The sequence below is a fragment of the Perognathus longimembris genome, chromosome 15, assembly GCF_023159225.1.
Source record: "Perognathus longimembris pacificus isolate PPM17 chromosome 15, ASM2315922v1, whole genome shotgun sequence".
Classification (NCBI taxonomy): Eukaryota; Metazoa; Chordata; class Mammalia; order Rodentia; family Heteromyidae; genus Perognathus; species Perognathus longimembris.
In genome coordinates this window covers 32,540,882-32,559,993 of record NC_063175.1, presented here as the reverse complement: position 1 = coordinate 32,559,993, position 19,112 = coordinate 32,540,882, and positions in this window count along the sequence as shown.

Genomic DNA, 19,112 nt, shown 5'->3' with positions numbered 1-19,112 from the left:
GCAAGTAGGAAGGTTGAGTAGGCAGATAGAAGTAACAAATGATCTCAAAGAAGAGATTGGGAAGTATTTCTTATAAGTCCATATCATGACCTTGTAAATTTGTGTTTATTTTATTCATCTTGTTTGGTCATGGCTCTCCCAACCTCACACTAAGTGAAAAGAATTTGTTCTGTTACTTTTCTCTCTTTTGGCCTTTATTTAACCTTCCATGCTTATTCAACAGTGCCAGTGGAGGTCTAATTAAGCTTCCATCTATCTTTCTACATTCTCATATTTAAATTAATAATGAATGGTTATTATCCTTATAGTCTGTACATTTTTTGAAAAGTCAGTGAGGTATATAAGAAGTTCAAGGAAAGTCATGTTAGGAAAAATTAGGAAAAGTTTGAAAATATTAAAAAATTGAGCTTCTGTGGAGACTGCCACCACAGACTGTCTTACCTCTACTGCATACTAAAATTATTAGGAGGCTGTTAAAAATACTGATGCGAGAGCCCTACCAAATATTCATTAAATCAGAACCTGAAAGTCTCTAGTATATGTATCCAAGGATGACATACACTGAAGAAAGTGGATTATAGTCATGTAATTGAAAGGCACTTATTAAGATATCTAGATATATCTTCTAATACAGCAGGTATTATTGGAGACAGAGAATGTGAAATTCTCCTAGGATAGTACATGTCATCATTGCTGTAATAAAAACTCTCAAATAATGTACTTATGTATAGTAGAAAGTAACATTGATATCTAGCACTATATTAGTCTTACATGTATTTTCTCTTAAACTTGATGTTGAAATTTCTATAGAGTTTCCAAAAGTCCTGTTTCTGTTCTAAGTATTTTGATAACTTTTCCCAGGAAACTAAATGTGTCACAGTTGTTGAGTAGTTTGTAGACTAATAATTAAGTTTTTAGTAGGATGGATTAAGTACTTTATTTTGAGAAATATGCAAAAGTCTTTTCAGAGCTATAGATGGGTATCACTTGGGTTAAATTATTTTTGATAAGGAAGTGAATCTGGTAGAACTTTTTCTGTGAATCACAATATTGCTATGAAGGGACCTTTTTTCTGACATAGTTTGAGGGTGGATATCCTCTCCAGGCCCTCCCAATGTGATAACTTTTCTGCTGTTGTTGTTGTTTGTCATGGGGCTTGAACTCTAGGTCTGGGCACTGTCCCTGGCTCTTCAGCTCAAGGCTAGTGCTCTACCATTTTGAGCCACAGCTCCACTTTTGGTTTTCTGGTAACCACCAGAAATTGGAAGTAAGAGTCTAATGGACTTTCCTGACCAGGATGGCTTTGAACCCAGTCCTTACATCTCAGTCTCCTGAGTAGCTAGGATTACAGGGATGAGCCACCGGCACCCGGCTGTGACAGTTTTGAATAATAACATGCATCTGAAATATAAGTTTAATCTGCATCTTAAAACTAATTGATGAAATAGTGCATATTTACATCATACATCAATCAGTACTGAGTATTCCTGGCAGACTTGTTATTTTAGTATTTTTCTCTCTCTGTCCCTGTAGGACAGACTGGGTTTATGGAGGCTATGGTAGAGATATTGAAGCAAGTGGCTTCTTAGCAGTATCTTTTTATTCTGGGAATCTCTGATTGATGCTTATCTAATCAGGTAAACTCACAACTTGATCCTCTAATGGCCTGGTTTTTAGTTCATGGATACTACTCAGGTCACAGACTTTTAAAATTAGTGGATAATCAAAATGATTTCATTTTCTATCTTCTTCAGTTTCTTTGGTTTATAATATTACTTAGGAAATACTTTTTTTTTCCCATCTGACCATGTATTTTTACCTGAATTAATATTATTACTGTTAATAAGTTGTCTTTATCTATGCTGATACAATTTGAAATTGGTTGTTTAATAATTATAACCTTAGCGTATTTTAATCCTTCAAGTATCCCTTTGAAAAAAAGTATGTTCTCGGGCTGGGGATATAGCCTAGTGGCAAGAGTGCCTGCCTCATATACACGAGGCCCTAGGTTCGATTCCCCAGCACCACATATACAGAAAACGGCCAGAAGCAGTGCTGTGGCTCAAGTGGCAGAGTGCTAGCCTTGAGCGGGAAGAAGCCAGGGACAGTTCTCAGGCCCTGAGTCCAAGGCCCAGGACTGGCAAAAAAAAAAAAAAAAAAAAAAAAAAAAAAAAAAGTATGTTCTCAACAGCATAGAAATGTAAATAAGAAGAGAAAGTTTGTAATGATTGTGCATATTTGCACATGTATATATGTATACATATGCTCTAAAATTTAGGAATTAGGAACTTTGACAATGCTTATTTTCCTATTTTAAAAGGTTCCTGGTTGAGGTCCATAGAGGTTAAGACAAACCAATGTGTTTTTTTCAGTAATAAAAAGCAGAGGTGAGATTCAAAATTCAGTACATTTATAGAATATTTAAACATGTAAGCTGTTTCACCTACCCTTCATTACTCTTGGAATTGTAGTAATTAATATTTTAAATCTGTAGGAAACCTTTATAAACTATAATTTGTCCATGTAAGTTAAAGAGACACAAGAGAGACAATTAATACAAATAAGGCTCATGATGATTGTGAGATTGGAAATTTAGGGAGACAAATTCTGAGCCTGCTATTGAAGGAACTCAGAAGATCCAACTACTCTGAATTAAGGAATGTGGGTTTAGAAAAACAAGTTATTGGCATGTAGGATATATGTCTACTAAAATGTGAACTAACAGTCCTTAGAGTTCTAAATTTGGTTGGTAATTTTGCCATCACTAAAATGAGACAATTGCTTAGGTAAAGAGCTATAGCAGATTACTAAGAAGTATTGTCTCAGGGAACTGTCTTGATGCTTCTGGTAATCTTAGTCTCTATAGAGTTTTAGAGATCCTGACACATTACTAGAGGATATATGAATTTATCATTTTAACACCAGTACTTAGAATTCTGATGGTACACTTTGTGTACTGTTCAGATATATCAGTACATCAAAGAACTTATTCATTGGCCCTGGTCAGCCTGCCAAGGGCTCTGATGTTCTATCAGCTACCCTGTGCTCTTTCCACCTCACAGTTCTGCTTTAGCTCAGTGGAATTTCACTGATGTGTGTGCGAGGCTCCTATCTGACTTCAGCATCATAACAACTTCTGGCTCCCAAACTTTTCCTCTGCCACTCTGCAGAGAGAAGAAAGCGTGACTGCATACCTTCCGCTGGAGCAGAGAAGCCAGATGCCATCTGAGGAGGTGTCTGTGAGTCCTTCCACTCCTCAGCACCTGGGCACCTCCAGTACGCAGGCAGGCACATGCAAGTGGAGTCTCACTTCTCACTTGCAAACTCACAGCTCAATGCTAAGAATAGCCTGTGGTGAGACCTTTCCCCAGGGGCTGTGATTCTCTGTGTGCATGAATTCTAAAACCTGCCTCTAGCTCTCTCTCTCTCTCTCTCTCTCTCTCTTTCTCTTACACTCTCTCTCACACTCACTCTCTGTGTCTGTTACTCTATCTGTCTCGGTCTGCTTCTTTCTCTCTCTCTCTCTCTCACACTCACTCTCTGTGTCTGTGTTACTCTGTCTCTGTTTCTCTCTCTCTCTCTCTCTCTCTCTCTCTCTCTCTCTCTCTCTCTCTCTCTCTCTCTCTCTCTGTCCCCTCTGTTTTGTGAGAATAGCTCCTGGGAAAAGCTCACTTAGAAGGACATACAAGAATCACAAGCAGCAGTGGCTGCTTTGTCTCAGAACACAACCAACCTTAGTCCTGGCTATACACAGAGCAAGAAGAGCAACAGAAAATGGATCAAGCAAATCCTGCCTGGTAGAAACCACAGACTGCCCACATATAGGACCTAAAATAACATTGCTCTGAAATGGACACATGATAACATCTAACCTATGTTAAGTACTTTAAGAATTGGGGGATAGCTTTCAGTTGATGAGGATATATGTTGTGCCAATTTCCATATTTAAACCCAGAAGTAAAGCAGACGTAAAGCAGGTTGGACTGAAAGTTAAAAAAAAAAATCCTTTGTAAACCCTTGTTATCTTTTCTCCATTTACTTAAACTTAGAATTTTCTTTGTTACTTCCTTATCTGTCATCACTCATTCCATTGATAAAATAGCAACCAACGTGGAACAATTCACTCCTTTGATAATGCAAATTATTTGTAAGGCAAAAAGTTCTGAAATAACATAAAATATTTTATTTAGTATTGCAATTTCATTTCAAAATATAACTGAACATAGAAATCGCAAATGATTGCTTATATAGCAAATTGAACTCAAAGGTTAACCTGTGTGTGTTCTGAATACACAGACAAGGTGTTCTGGTTTCTCCACACATTTTATTTTAATAGCTTCTCTCAGGAATTAGACATGAAAATATACATGTCAGAAAAATATAGTATCTCATTTAAAATAGCAGGCATGATATTATCTCTTTGTTCTCTAAATGAGAGAGATAAAATGGTTTACCATTATCTTGAAAGTAGTTTGCTGTGGCAACAGGATTAGAGCCCAGGAAATCTAATATTCATGTGTTCCTAAATATACCAATTGTCACAACTGAAACAGTTGCCCAACATTGATCAGCTGTCTCTACCACAGCTGGGTTCTATTTCACTGGCTTCCAACAAAAGCGAATGATTGAGTGGGCATGAAATTGTCCAGTGGTGGAATTAATGGTACCCATGTCAAAATTAGCTTTAAAATCCTGATTGGAAGTCATTCTCCCTTGCCCTGAATTTGGCTTAGGAAACAGGGAAAAGAGAAGCTGTTTAGAGAAGCGATTAAACCTCAAGTTTTGTGATCAAATTGCATGTGTTTAAATCCTGAGTCCGACACTTAGTAGCTGTGTAACCTTGAGAAAGTCAGTTAGACTTCATAGCTCTTTGTTACTGAAGCAGGGTTAATGATAACACCTACTTCCTGAGGTGGTGATATTTTTTTTTTAAATAGTGCAGGAAGTTTGAGCAGGAAGTAAATGCTCAGTGAACATTTTTCTCCCGTTTCTTCTCTTCCTTTCCAGTACTTTTCCCCAAAAACCTGGCATATTGTCACAGATAGTACTGAGCCATGTCACCACAAACGTGAAATACCTGAATGATGTGGGGCTCGCAAATAGCCCCTATGACATTTTCAGAGCTTTGGTTGGGATGCAATTTGTTAAAGTCATTGGAATTCCTGCTAAATGATGAACTCTGCAATACAAAAGATCATAAAAACGGGCTGTGTGTGGCTAATACAATGTGCCTCATTAGTGTGGGTTGAGGTCTTTGTTCACTATGTCATGAAGAGGTCCATAGTAGTTATCTTTATCAACGGATATTATTTATTGAAGTTGAGATATGCCTCTATATAAACATGTCAAAATGTACAAGCGTGTGTGTGTATATATATATATGTATGTAATGTATATATTTTCATAGATACCATACCATGTATGTATTTGGTAAAAATGTAAAAGCTATGCTGTGTATGGACATTTCATTAATATTAATGCCTTCAAATTTGAATAAAAAAATGTTAATTCACCTTTTTCCTAAATGCACTACCCATTAAGTCCACAGTAAAGTATCAGACCTCTTTAAACATTTTTTGCCACCCTGATAAGAAAAGTCCTGGTCAAACCTGAAAAGCCAGACTGGGAGCAGGGCTATTGGAAATCCCGTTTCAAATTTTCCATTAAGTAAGATTTACGTGTTAATTAATCCTATAAAAAACAATATCTTCTAGAATCCTCTCTTGCCTTGCTTGTCCTGCCATTAAGAATAGGCAATTCCAAAGAGGTGCCAATTTCTTCCTCTAGATATGCAAAAAATTACCTCCAGGTTAATGTCACCTCTATTTGTAAAAATAGACACCTGATAGTTCAAGAAGTCCACATTATGATTTGATTTTGATTCCAAGTAAAATAGCAGAGAAAAAAAATTGCATAATCATTAGCAAATAAAATAGGGGTGGCATTTGGTTCTAACATTCTTACTTTACAAATAAGAAAAATGAGATAGAAATTAAAATAAATTTATCCAAAATCAGAGTTTCACTTGTTGGTTTTAATTGTTTGCAGAAGCTCATTTCTATATGTATTTCCCCATAAGGAAGAAAACAAAGAATCATTTTCCTTTCATAAAGAGAAAAGTGGGGAAAAAAGACAGAAGCAAAGCAACAAAATTTATCTTTATGAAAGCAAATTCTGTAGATATTTTGCCAAAAAGGACACATAGTGAAAATGGATTAGTTCATTTGAGTGGTTTGTGGAAAATATATATTTCCTGAAGCAGGTGGTGCTATCAAAGTGAATAGGGAGAAAAATGTCGTGTATGAAAAATATTTTTTCAAAATGCTATTTTTCAAGTAGAAAGGGAAATGACACAAAATCCTACTGCTGACTCTGACAGCATATTCTAATGGGTTCTGGCTATATTTTAGAGAAACACACACCCACATACAAACAGAAACAAACATTTTCAAAAAGGATATCTATAGAGAACCCTGGAGGTTTTACATTTGTTAGATGGAAGAAAAAAGAAAAACAAACTGCCTGCCAGATAATGAGATGAGTGAGCAAAGTAAGCCATTGCAAACTCACAAAATGCACTTCTTTTTTTTATGACATTTCTAGTACCATTGATAAAAATAGAGGGGATGGAGGAAATAAGAAACAAACCATTGTCCCCTAGGAATTTTACTTAAATTTGAGAACTCAGCATTTAAAACATAGATTGTTGAATTAATATTAAATTTTGTATATTAGAATATTTCCATCTTATAGTTTTTCTTACTTTGTCACATATTTTCTAAGCTATGAAAATCAATCTTATAGACATTTTCTGAGTTCTGGTCATAGGATGTGGTTTGAGCTATAATGGACACTATAGGACAAATGAAGAATAGAAAAGTTAAGAAAATATGCTGGATCACTGAGAGAATTAGGCTCTTGGGTTAAGTATTATACTATACGTATACATAATGTTCATATCAGACATCATCACAGGGGTACACAAAGCAATTTACTGAATACACGCCTAGGTGTGCTCTGGAGTTCATGGGAGTTCTGGGAGTTCATGGAGTCCTTCAGAAACCTGCTTCCTACTTGCAAGCATAGTAAGAGCTAACCTAAATCTCAGCTTTTTTTTTTTTTTTTTTTTTTTTTGGCCAGTCCTGGGCCTTGGACTCAGGGCCTGAGCACTGTCCCTGGCTTCTTCCCGCTCAAGGCTAGCACTCTGCCTCTTGAGCCACAGCGCCGCTTCTGGCCGTTTTCTGTATATGTGGTGCTGGGGAATCGAACCTAGGGCCTCGTGTATCCGAGGCAGGCACTCTTGCCACTAGGCTATATCCCCAGCCCTAAATCTCAGCTTTTGTATGAAGCTCTTCTAGATCCTGGAATCCCTCCAAGTTTCTATAGTTCTTTGAGTATTTTTACCACATAACTTAGTGCCTAATTAAATGTCTACTTTTGTTGGCAACAATTGCTTTATAAGTGGATGCATAATGTAGTCTCCATCAAATAATAAAGACTTCATGATGGAAATCTGTCTTTGAACTTGCCTCTGTGTTCCAAAGATATCATGCTATGGCAGAGAGATTGTCATAATTCTTTCAGTCTTTCTGCTTTGTTTATTCTGAGACATTCTTTTTCATTTTTCCTATGAGCAAGACCTTGTATCTGCAGTGTCTCAAGTTAGAACATTTAGAACTATCACAATAATTCTTTAAAACTCCTATCTGGTATGTATTCTCATAGCCATAACTTTCCTCTTGCTCTTCATCTCAAATAACTTCTCTTTGTTCATTCTTATAAAACAGTGAAAATATTTTAAATTGTTTTAAGAAGGGGAGACAGAACAGGAGGGAGATAGAGGAGGGTGTGATTCATTGGGGTATGTCATGTTCATGAATGTCATAATGAGACGCCTATACAGCTAGTATGCACTAATGAAAATGTAAAAATAATGAAACCTGTATCAGGTCAAACTTTGTTCTATTCTTCCCAACATGTGGTAAGCAGAAATGCCTTGTTAAAATAAGAGGAAAATATATCTTTGGCCTCCTTGGAAAATCCTAGTGACGTCTCCTTCATGAGACCCTTATGGGGTCTCGCATGTATGTACTCAAATGATTATCAGATCGTGATGAGGAAAGAGAGTTAGCTAAATGTATTGGTTAACATCTTTTGGGAGGTAAGCAAAATTTCAGATTAAATGGCTTTCTCTCCCAGTTTCTCCTTAGCAAGCAGAAAGAGACCAGTTTGCGGCAATAAAGACACTAATTAAGCAAAGTATGGGAAAATGTCAATGCAAATTGACAGCTGTGACTTCACACTTAAAATATTAAGTAAAAGTTGCCTGCATTCCATTTTCTTCTCCACTCTAGCCTCTTTCTTGCTTCTTCAGTATTTGATTAAACACACTACAAGGAAAACATCAATTCACTCTAGTTAGAGGAAGAGACATTGTGAATTAATGAAGTCAGCCTCTTGGGCAGTTTGATTCAATTATATTACTTTCAAGTGCTTATGATAACTGGATCTTAATCTTTCTGACACAGAGATCATTAGTATTATTTAGCATATATGATATTGATTAACTAAAATAATTTGTAGCTCGTGAGAGAGCTATAAAGAGACATACATACAAATTCACACACATAAAATGCTTATATGTCTTCACATGTGTGAATTCATAGGAAACATACATTTATATTTACTACAAAAATAATTCTAGCTATAAACATGTATGTTTTCATAGCTTACTGATAATCAACATTTCTTAAGATTCTGTTCTTTGTGTGGCTAAGTTTACCATCTCTGACTATTTTAGCCTCAGTCTCACTAGGAAGAAAGGATATTTCTTAATGAAAATTAAATCAAATTTTAGTCTTACTTCTTCTCAATCCAGTGGAATATGAATTAAAAGCCTTTACTACAAAGTATATCAAGTAAAAATAACAATATTTATTGCAAGAGAACTCTAAGGTGAGTCAGAGTGCTTTCTGAGTTCAAAGATAAGAGTTTTGAAGTTGTGTATTACTGGATAAAAATCTTGAGAGAAACAATGGTACAAGCTTCATTGCCTGGCATCATGCTTATAACACTGATACTTTCAGTTTAAAATGGTATTTATTGAAAGCTAACCAGATTGTGAACATTTAATTGAATATATCAATTTTCAAGAGACCAGGATTGTGTTTACTTAGAAACTTGTTCTACAGAGTTTTCTCCCCCTCACACAAGAAATATGTAATTTTTTGCCTGGAAGAAAACCTTTAGGTATAGCCATAATTTGCTTTTGCAATTGTATCAGTTATTCTGGAAAAATGCAACCCCAGATCTCACATGACAGTTTACAAATTAAAACCTGTAGAAATAATTAAAAAATAAGATATGTTACAGAAGTGTTATGTGGAAATGTAAGGCTCCAGCAGCCAGCTTAGCTGAGTGATAACTAAACGTGAGGTACAAACTAATTGTATTTATCTAATTCTCAGAGCGAAAACAACATGTCGGCTGGTTTTGCCATGCAAGAGAGACAGGAAGTGCAAAGATTTATACAATGATAGAGAATCCATACCAGAAAATGTATGACAGGATGATTAGGGAGAGTATAAATAATTTCTTAAATAAACTGAAAAGATCTTTTGAATCATTCATAAAGTTCTACTATCACTTGCTTTTGCTTGTATTTATTTTGGTTATCTTGTTTTGTTTTCTAACCAGTGTCTTAATGCAACTGAGGCAAAGCACCTGTCTTGTTTGAGACACTGCATTTATAGTCAATAACTTATTCCTCCAGCTGGAGTCCTAATTTGGTAGAGACAGTTTTCTACATCTTATATCTGCCTTCAAACCACACTATGGCACATGTTTGGTCACATATTATTTACAATACAGTGATAAGGGAAAAATATATATATATATATAGGAATTATATAGATTTTGTAAGACCCTGTTTCTTAGCAGGCTTTCTTTTTTCTTCTTCTAGCAGCAGCTCTTTCTGATATAATGCTTCAGTATCCCAGTTAGAATGTTAATCCCTTGGGCCTGGACCCAAACTAGAGTAACTGTCAACCGCAGCAACATTAATTGTCTCTCTTATTGGGAGGGGGAGTGTGAAAATTGGTGTGGAGAAAGAGACTGAAATCTGCTAATCCCACGGGGTGGCCACTGGGGACCTGGTGCAGCCCATTAGGGGGACGGCTGTGGAAGCAGCTTTCCTAACAGTCTGAACTGTTCCTACAGTTCCTGGTAAATAGATACTTTAAATCCCTAGAGCCAGTAAACTTCTTTAGGATTTTCTTCTAATCTTATGTAGACTGATTGTGTCTGGGCCTCAGGCATTCTCTAATTGTGAGTAATTTACCTTGGGAAGCTCAGGAGCCTGCACCCCACGGAGTATGGTAACTCCAAAGATCCTTCAGAGAATATACTTACTCCCACCTTTGTGGATTTACATAGATCCTTTCTCCTCCCTAGGAATTCTTAACCTCCCCTTCAGGAGAAGCTAAACAATGCCCATCTTTTTTTAAAGATTAAGGCACAAAGCCCTTCTGAACCACCTTGTTTCTCTGATTATGTCCTCCTCTGAGCTCCCTCTGGCTGACCACACACTGCTTCTATATTTCCCTAGGTGTCTTCCTCTGCATTTGGAATACCTCTTTCTCTGTTTCTCCACCTGTGTGAAAATCAGCAAAGTTTAGAATCCAAGTTTCTTTGTAGCATTTCCTACAATATAAAGTACACAGAGCTTGTTGGGTCCACAGCTTCACTAATCAATTTCAGTTCGTCTTTTTACCATAAAAATGGGGCTCAAGGTCACTGGTCAGTATGTTGTTGGCATTCTGCCATCCTCCATTACACCACTGGACATATTTAATGGCTCTTCACCTGGACTATATCCACTAGCCTTTATGTATCTAGGTCAGTTCTCCTAATAGTGACACTTTTGTTACTATCTGCCTGATGACATCAGAGAGATTCAAATTAAAACTTCTATTTGGGGAAACATTACAAGCTTGAATAAGTGTTTAATCAAAGGTATAGCAACATGAAAGTGACTAAATCCAATCCTAATAAGCCTTCCTATAAGAGAGCCTGACCACTCAGAAAAGTGTAATTTGAGATGCATATGCATTTCCTACATGCTCCCTGACTAAAGAAGGTAGAAGAGGGGATATTTATCCTAAGCAAGACTTAAATTTGTTCACTTTCAAGTTCCCAGTTTGCTAGAAACTTAATCCCAAGGTTAATATGCTGGTGAATTTTATGGGTCAACTTGTAATACCATGAGGTGCTTATACATTTGGGCAAAACTTATTCTGTATGCACCTGAAAGACTGTTCCTACTGGAGAGGACATTTGCGTGTATAGACTGAGTAGAGGAAGCTGCCCTTCCTGAAGGAGATAGGCCTCATCCAATCATTGCAAACATAAGTAGAAGAAAAAGACTGAATAATGAAACATCTTCCTGTATTCTTGCTTCAACAAGGCCATTGGTCTTTCCTGGCCTTCAGTTTCAGCTAGAAAGGAAACATTGAATTACTTTGAGTCCTAAGCCTGCAAAAGCTTACACCATTGAATTTCCCAGTTCTCAGGCTGGAACTCAAACTGGAACTACAAAATAGATCCTCTAGGTCTCCAGTTTGCCAAAGGCTGACCATAGCTTGTGTCTGAGCCAATTTTTTTTATCTCTCTGTTTCTGTCCCTGGCTGTGAATATCTCTCTCCTGCTCCCCCTATCTCTGTATATCTCTCTGTCTCTCTTCTCTCCTTTCTTCTTTATTTGAGTGTCTGCCTTTGGCTCTTACACACACACACACACACACACACACACACACACACACACACACACACACACTGCTTCTATTTCCCTGGGAACCCTCACTAATATGTTAGAACTATCTGGTATCCATAAGTGCTATTTTCTGGCTAGAAGGGATCAAGTAATGGGCAAGCTGGCTTCAGCCCCAGCCCCGTCTATCAAACAATGCCCCAAGCCTTCCAATTGGACTCATCGCTTGGTTTGTTCTAAGAGAGAAAATAAGTTTTGTCTTTTTTCCCTCTGTTTTAACCCATCTGTCCTTTGCTATTTGGCAAAAACTGGTAGCTTTTCTTGTGGTCTGACTGAATCTGAAAATAACATAGTTATTTTTGTTTAAACATAATAGCAAAGAAGAACTTGAGCGTATATGCAATTTAGCCTTATCAAGCCCAGACATATTCGTTTGTGTACAATCAGCATGCCTGAGTGATGTCAGAAGAGCTCTGAAAACAATATACTCTGAAGCCAGAGTTGTTAGTGGGTGGAACCCTCCCAAATAATAAGCTTTGTTCACTTGATTTGAAGTAGAGTGAGTTCTTTAGTCCAATGCAACCTACTTTAGTTCATACAGCATGTCATACGACTCAAAAACAAAACAGGAAAGAGGAAACAGATGAAAGGAAAGGACAAAACATGAAGGAAAATATATTTGGGAGCTCTCTGTAGCCAATAAATAGTATGTGAATGAATTATAACTTTGAAAATAAACAATAAAGTCGAATAATATGTGCATGGATTTATGGACATCTTACAGAGAGACACAGGTAATGGCATATTAAAGATGTTGTAAATGTCTTTTATGCAGAGAGTTAGTGTCCATAACAAATTGTATCACAGTGAGTTGCAAGGTTCCTTAAGATGTTTGTCTTCGTTGTTCACTGCCCTGATATTATCTTCTCTTTCAATTGCAGTGGGCTATGCTTGACTTTCTGAATTTTTACATGGGCCCTATCCCATGTACACTTGAGCTTCTTTCAGTCCAATAGGAACTTCCATGAATGCATGATGATAGCAGAACTGAACTTCTGAACTTGTCCTTAACGAGTAGCTTGCCTAATAATGCATTTCTAGCAGCAGTGATAGATTTTTGCTCCTCAAATTCCTCTTGCACACATGTGCACAAAGAGACAAAGGAAACAATTTCAGTTAAAAATGAGCATGTGCTTTCAAAATAAGTTGACATTTGCTTGTCAATAGCATTGGTAAAATACAGTACCCTGCCACCCACCTGCCACCTTCTAACCCACAACTTCTGATCATTAAACATGACTTTAGGGTTGAGTTTAGAGTTTATTGATAAATGTTTCATACCTATTATATACTCACTCCCATGAAAGTACAATTTGTCAGTGATAGAACAGATGAATATTAAGAAAAAAACTGGTTTAAACAATAAATTTGTGGAAAAAAGGTTTCCAACCTTTGCACTTATTGAGTAACAACATATCACTACCCCAGATAATCTGTCAGAATTTTTAGACCTCCCATTTCAGTAAATTTTAACTTCAAATGTTAATTGTTAGGTATTGCAAGACATCTGATTCTCCAAGTTGCAGTGCAAACATGAGGTTATGAATTTTAAACACATATAGATAAAACTAGAATATTCTGATGAAAGTGTTCTGTAAGAATCAAATTTGGAGGATAAGTATACTCATCTTTCTATCACTTCTTACATTTAGAAGTGATTCAATAAAATTTTCCTAAGATAGAAATAGAGAAACATACTTTAAAATTTGTCACCAATTTAGGGAATATAATCCTAGCATTCTTGTTTATACAATGTGCCCTGAACCAGTTAGAAGCGATCCTTTTAGTTTTACTTGCACAGAAATAAAAGTAATCATTGTCCCTAATCTCCATAGTATTCAGAGAAAATGTTTGTAGAACTTTGTGAAACTTGTAAATTGCCACAAAGAGTAGGAAGTTGTTCATATTATGAATATAGCACACATGACAGTAATTAAAAAACAAGAATATATTTCTACACAGAGTAAAGTACATAAAAGCATTAACTTTCATTCTTGAAACATTCAGAGTCTGGGAGGAAGACACATCAAATGGCCATGAGGTGATGGCAGAAATGAATGGCAACCACTTCTAAGAAAAAGAAAAAAACATAGCAGATTATAAACTAGGGGATCTTGTGGGATGACATCATAAAGATTCTGAGATATGCATTAAGTTCTCCAAACAAGAAGTATCTGTTGTAAAGTAGACACAAATGGGGGAAACAGTCCATGTAAAAAATAAGTTAAAGCAGACAGAGAATAATACAAGGGGAAGCTCCTAGAACCAGAGCCTCTGGAACTGAGAAATGGGACAAGAAATAGCAAGAGAGATGGCTTGAATTCCAGGAAATGAGAAAGTGAATCCAAATTAATTCTTAATTTGAATAGATTCTGGTTGAACACAGCCTATAAAGCTTTATTTGTTTGGCAGATCAACATGCTAAACATACTGATCAATAGGTATAAATCTCTTCTTTGGCAGAGTGTAGCTACATAATTTGTTATCCAAGGAAACCCTCTCATAAAGACTGAGTTAAGTACTACCCCACCATCTAAATGACTTTATTGAACTACTGATACATTTATAAGGTCCCTATTGTTAAATTAGTGAATATGTGAGTTCTATTAGCTTTCAAAAATACAAGGTTAATACAAACAGAAACCAGTTCTTATTACTTGGTTCACATCTTTAAGTGATTGCACTTTTTTCTCATAATTTTTAATGTGTCTAAACTTTGTTGAAATAATTTTCTACTCCCCCCCAAAAAAGAGAAAAAAAATCCATTCAGACTTCCTTAATGGCTTTTGTACTTGTCTATACTTTATACAAGAGCACAGAGGGATATTTTTCTCTACTTTGAGCATTATGATTTAATAGGCTTTTTAAATAGAATGTCAAAAACAAAAGAATAATTTTAGTACAATGGCATGAAAACTAAATGTATGGATTGATCCTCTGATAGGCTATTTACTCTCCATCTCCCTTGCATGTACTTGTTAAGTGATTCATGTAAGTGGCTAGAGAGTTAGAGACTCAAGTTTCCTACTTATCAAACTGAATGGTCAGGACGCTCAAAGTAGAGTTAGGCATGAAAGCACATTGATGATTATTTCACAATCTTTATTTCTCAGAAGAGAAAGTGAGTTGTTACGGTTTGCAGGATGTAAGGCGTGATATTATCTATTGTCAGGGACCTAAAGAGACAGATGTCTCTACTGATTTGGCATCTTGCTTGTAAAATGCAAAATGAACTGATTCTTCCTCAGTTTTATCACATGAATTCCTACCAACATGACTCTCTGAAAAGAAGCTTAAATAATAGCAAAGAGCCCTAGGTTAATATTAGAAAATTGGCACTCAATTTTGCCTCCTTGAGCATTTCCTTTTATATGTCTCTGCCATTCTTTTCCCCTGCCAATATCAGAGTATACGTCTAAGGTCTTTTTATAAAATGATCTAAAGGATGTGAAACATTATCACTGTGTTCTCATCTCTCAGCCCATCTTTCTGTTCTTCTTGGCTATACCAAGAAGATTCATCAGCAAGAGAGGATAAGCTATTCTTTTCCATTCCCCTACAATTTCTTCTTCTGGACCAGCACCATTGTAACTGCTCAGAGACATTTGTTAGCATGCTATTTAGAGAGCTATGGTTCAGTCATATATGGAACATCCTTGAGCCTCTTTAAGCAACAAAAACTAGGCAATGTTCCCTTCGAAGAGGATTCTTCCATTGTTTAATTTCTCACATCTTCAACTTTTTTTTTTAATCTTGGCCCCTAGGAATGGAGTCTACTTTTTCCAAGGGTGACATTAGTGTCAAGTTCACAATTCCTTTTTTCTTTTCAGACTTCTAGTTCTTCATTAACTTGTTGTTCTATGTATGAAAATAACTAGTCTGCTTTCTCTTTGCTCAACTGTAACCTAACCAGGTCAGTGGCTAAGAAGTGATAGTATCAAAACAATGTCCAACAGTTTAGATAGCAAAATAGCTACCTTATTAGGAGTCTGAGAGTCCTCCCTTTTCCCATGGGCACTTTTTCTATAGGATGGAATTTGGGCTGAGGCACTTTCTCTTTTGTGGACATTATTCATGGATCTTTGTAATGACCAACTGCCCATTGCTGGATTTCTCACAATGTTCGCATGATTCTTCTGCATCTGGCTGGAGGTCACATATTCTTATTATAAAGACTTATGTAAGGTTGATCATAATTCCTGTTAAATCAGGCCCAACATAAGCTTTAGTCTTTTTTTGTAATAGTGTTAGAGTTTACAGATCAGTGTTGTTTTCCTGTGGACTGACATTTGTAGGCAAAATGAACCAGGTTGCCATTATATCTACAGGCAGGAATTAATGTGCAGCAGTCGGCAAACCTGCCTTAGTGCAAAACAAAAGCCTTCTAAAATAATTGGCTCCTTGCTGAAGCCCTGCCACACAGGTAGACATAGAGGCATGTGGGAATTGGCAAACATGGGAACACTGACACTCCTCTCCTAGTCTGGCATAATTCATATGCCCAGAATCTTTCATTTCAAATGTTGGGTGATAGTTCAGGAAGATAATGGCCTCTGCCCAGGATCTGAATTCCTGGAGGACAAGAAGAAGAAGCATTGGGACTTCATTATAAGTTTGTCCTCTTGTAAGTGTTGCAGCATGGAATTGAGAAAACCTTCCACACAACTGACAGAGTGTAGTTCATAGCTCAATTGGAAACACACCACAATATGAATAGGTCATATCTGTTGTAATCAAGTATAGGCTATTTATACCAAATCACTTTAATGACAGTATTATTTCATATAAACTCCATAAGCTGTTAAACGTTTGAGTTCTATAAGTTTAATTATCTTGATGCACTTTCAAGAATTCCTATTGCCAATGGGAAGAGAAACAACATATTTATTTATTTTTACATTATGTCCAAATTTTAAATTCAGGGAACTTGATTAGTGGGAATCATTGGCAATATTTAAGCCTTCTTGAATATAAAACTAGGGTTAAAGAGATATGACTAAGATTCATAGGTAATGATATAGAATTTCAAGGGAAGACACTTTAGCGAATGCTTCAAGGACTGAAACCCTAAAGGCAATGTAAGCTGATAATAATTCAATAAGTTCTAATTAGTCTTCTATGTGCTTGATGTACATCATTATAACCATGCCTTTGTCCTTTAATAACTTAAACTTATTTATACTGTCCCGAAAAAGTAATTTTAAAACAAGACTGGAAAAGTTTTAGTTTGATAAAAAAATATATTTTCAGGTTATAACTGAAATTAAGAAAGATATATCAGTCTGATATTACCAAAGAGTTCAAAGTTAAAATGTTGAGGTTTTATAGTTCCCAAAATGGCTTTAATCAGTAAAAGAAAATTATCTGGAATACCATATTCCTTGCTACTTAAGAGTATTTCTTTTCTACTACATTTAAATAAATATCTTACTAGACTGAAATTTCTAAAAAAATTAAAAAGGAAAAAATTGTAACAAATTTAGCACCATTAGTAAATTCAAATTTTCTAAAATTCATATAAGTCTTCTATCTCATACAGGAGTGAGACAGAGGAAGATTATTGATGCCTTAACAATCTAGTAAAGGTATGAGTTTTTACATAAATGCTATTATAATTGGTATTTTTGTTATATCAATTGAAATGTATCATGGTTCCATTTGAATCATAGCAGTCTGTTATTGTGAAAGGCTAACACAAGCTAGTTGGCTCACAGCAACAAATAAATGTTGAGTTTGTTCCTCTCATTTGATACATTTCTAGTTTATCACCACATAATTTACAAGTTCCTATTCTACGCAAATCTCTTCTGATGATGGTATAGGTCTCTATTATCTTTTAGGCATTCTACAGATGTGAGCTAGTGATTTATTGATTTGGCCTGTGCCTTAGTAGCAGGCTTGGTAATGCAAATGAAACAGAATTATAATTCACCATTTATGATTTTGCTAATTATTTGAAATTCCAGGAAATAGATATTAATAAGTTTTTATTATTTATCCTTGATGTATCTATAATATGCTAATAACATAAACACTAAAATTCAACTACTGATTCAGAGAAATTAAATCCAAATTGATGTACTTTTGCTGTTTGAATAATATCTTCAACTTTTTAGTAGAGGAGTTTGAGTTTTAGATTTTCTCACATCTCTCTCAGACTTGGCTTCGACCAAATTGTATAAAAGGAGGAGCACAAAATCTGACTCCAAAAATGAAGTTTCCAATTTCTTAAAGGAAGAATCCAGTGTCCAAAATTGCAAATCACATTTACAAAAATATTTTTGCAAAATGTCCAAGGTAGATGCTAGACTAAACAGAGAGATGATCAAATTTGAAGTTTTAAAGGTTTTTCTCTCCTTTTTCCTTTTTTCCCTAGAAAAACATTTGATAAAATCCAGTAACTCTTCCACTAGTAATTTCATGATTTAATAAGTATTGTCATTTTTAAAGAAGCCTGCTCATGAAGAGAAGTAAAACAAATGGAATGGCTATCAATATGGTAGCAACAACTTCAGACAAGCCATCAATTAACTGAGTGGTGGAGCCACTTGTAATTCTTCTAGCCACAATAGGCCATTCTTACCAGCATACCAGAATTCCCAGTGTATCCACACTGGGAGTATGGGTGTTTTATTTTCTTTTTATGTTTGTTACATGCGTTTTTTTTTAAATCTTACTCACTATAATATTTATTCCAAGAGGTTTAGTTTTCCAGAGTGGTGGTTATGGGAAATAAATGACTTTATCAAATTTTTATCCATCAATCAATTTTTACCAATCAGTGCTTTTCAAACTGTGCTAAGCAACACAAAAGCTAATAAAATGAGTAACAAAGACCTTGAGCAAAAACAAGGAGTCCTGCTTAATGTAACAGGCCACCACTGGGTCTATTTTCCCTGCCAAACTCTGCTCTGATTCTGTACATCCTGAAGCCACTTCTACATATGGCTTCAGTCACTTCTGGAGACTGAATGGATCTTTTCCTAGGTCTGTGGAAAGTATTTTGGTTGTGCAAATCCCATTACACAAACTTCAGCCAGAAGGCACTGAGGGTATATTTCTAAAAGATTCTCAGGCACATAGACCAGAAAATTCCCTTACAACATAGGACCAACAAACAAAGAAAGTGGAATAAGAGAATAGCTGAGAATCACTTACCCTATTAGTGCCTATTCAATCACAAAGCTTCAAGGAGCCTGAGATTTTTAAGTTTAATCTCCACCTCCAGATTGCTACTGAGGTGCATTTATTAAAGAAAGAAGCTAACATATTTGCTTAATTTTTTC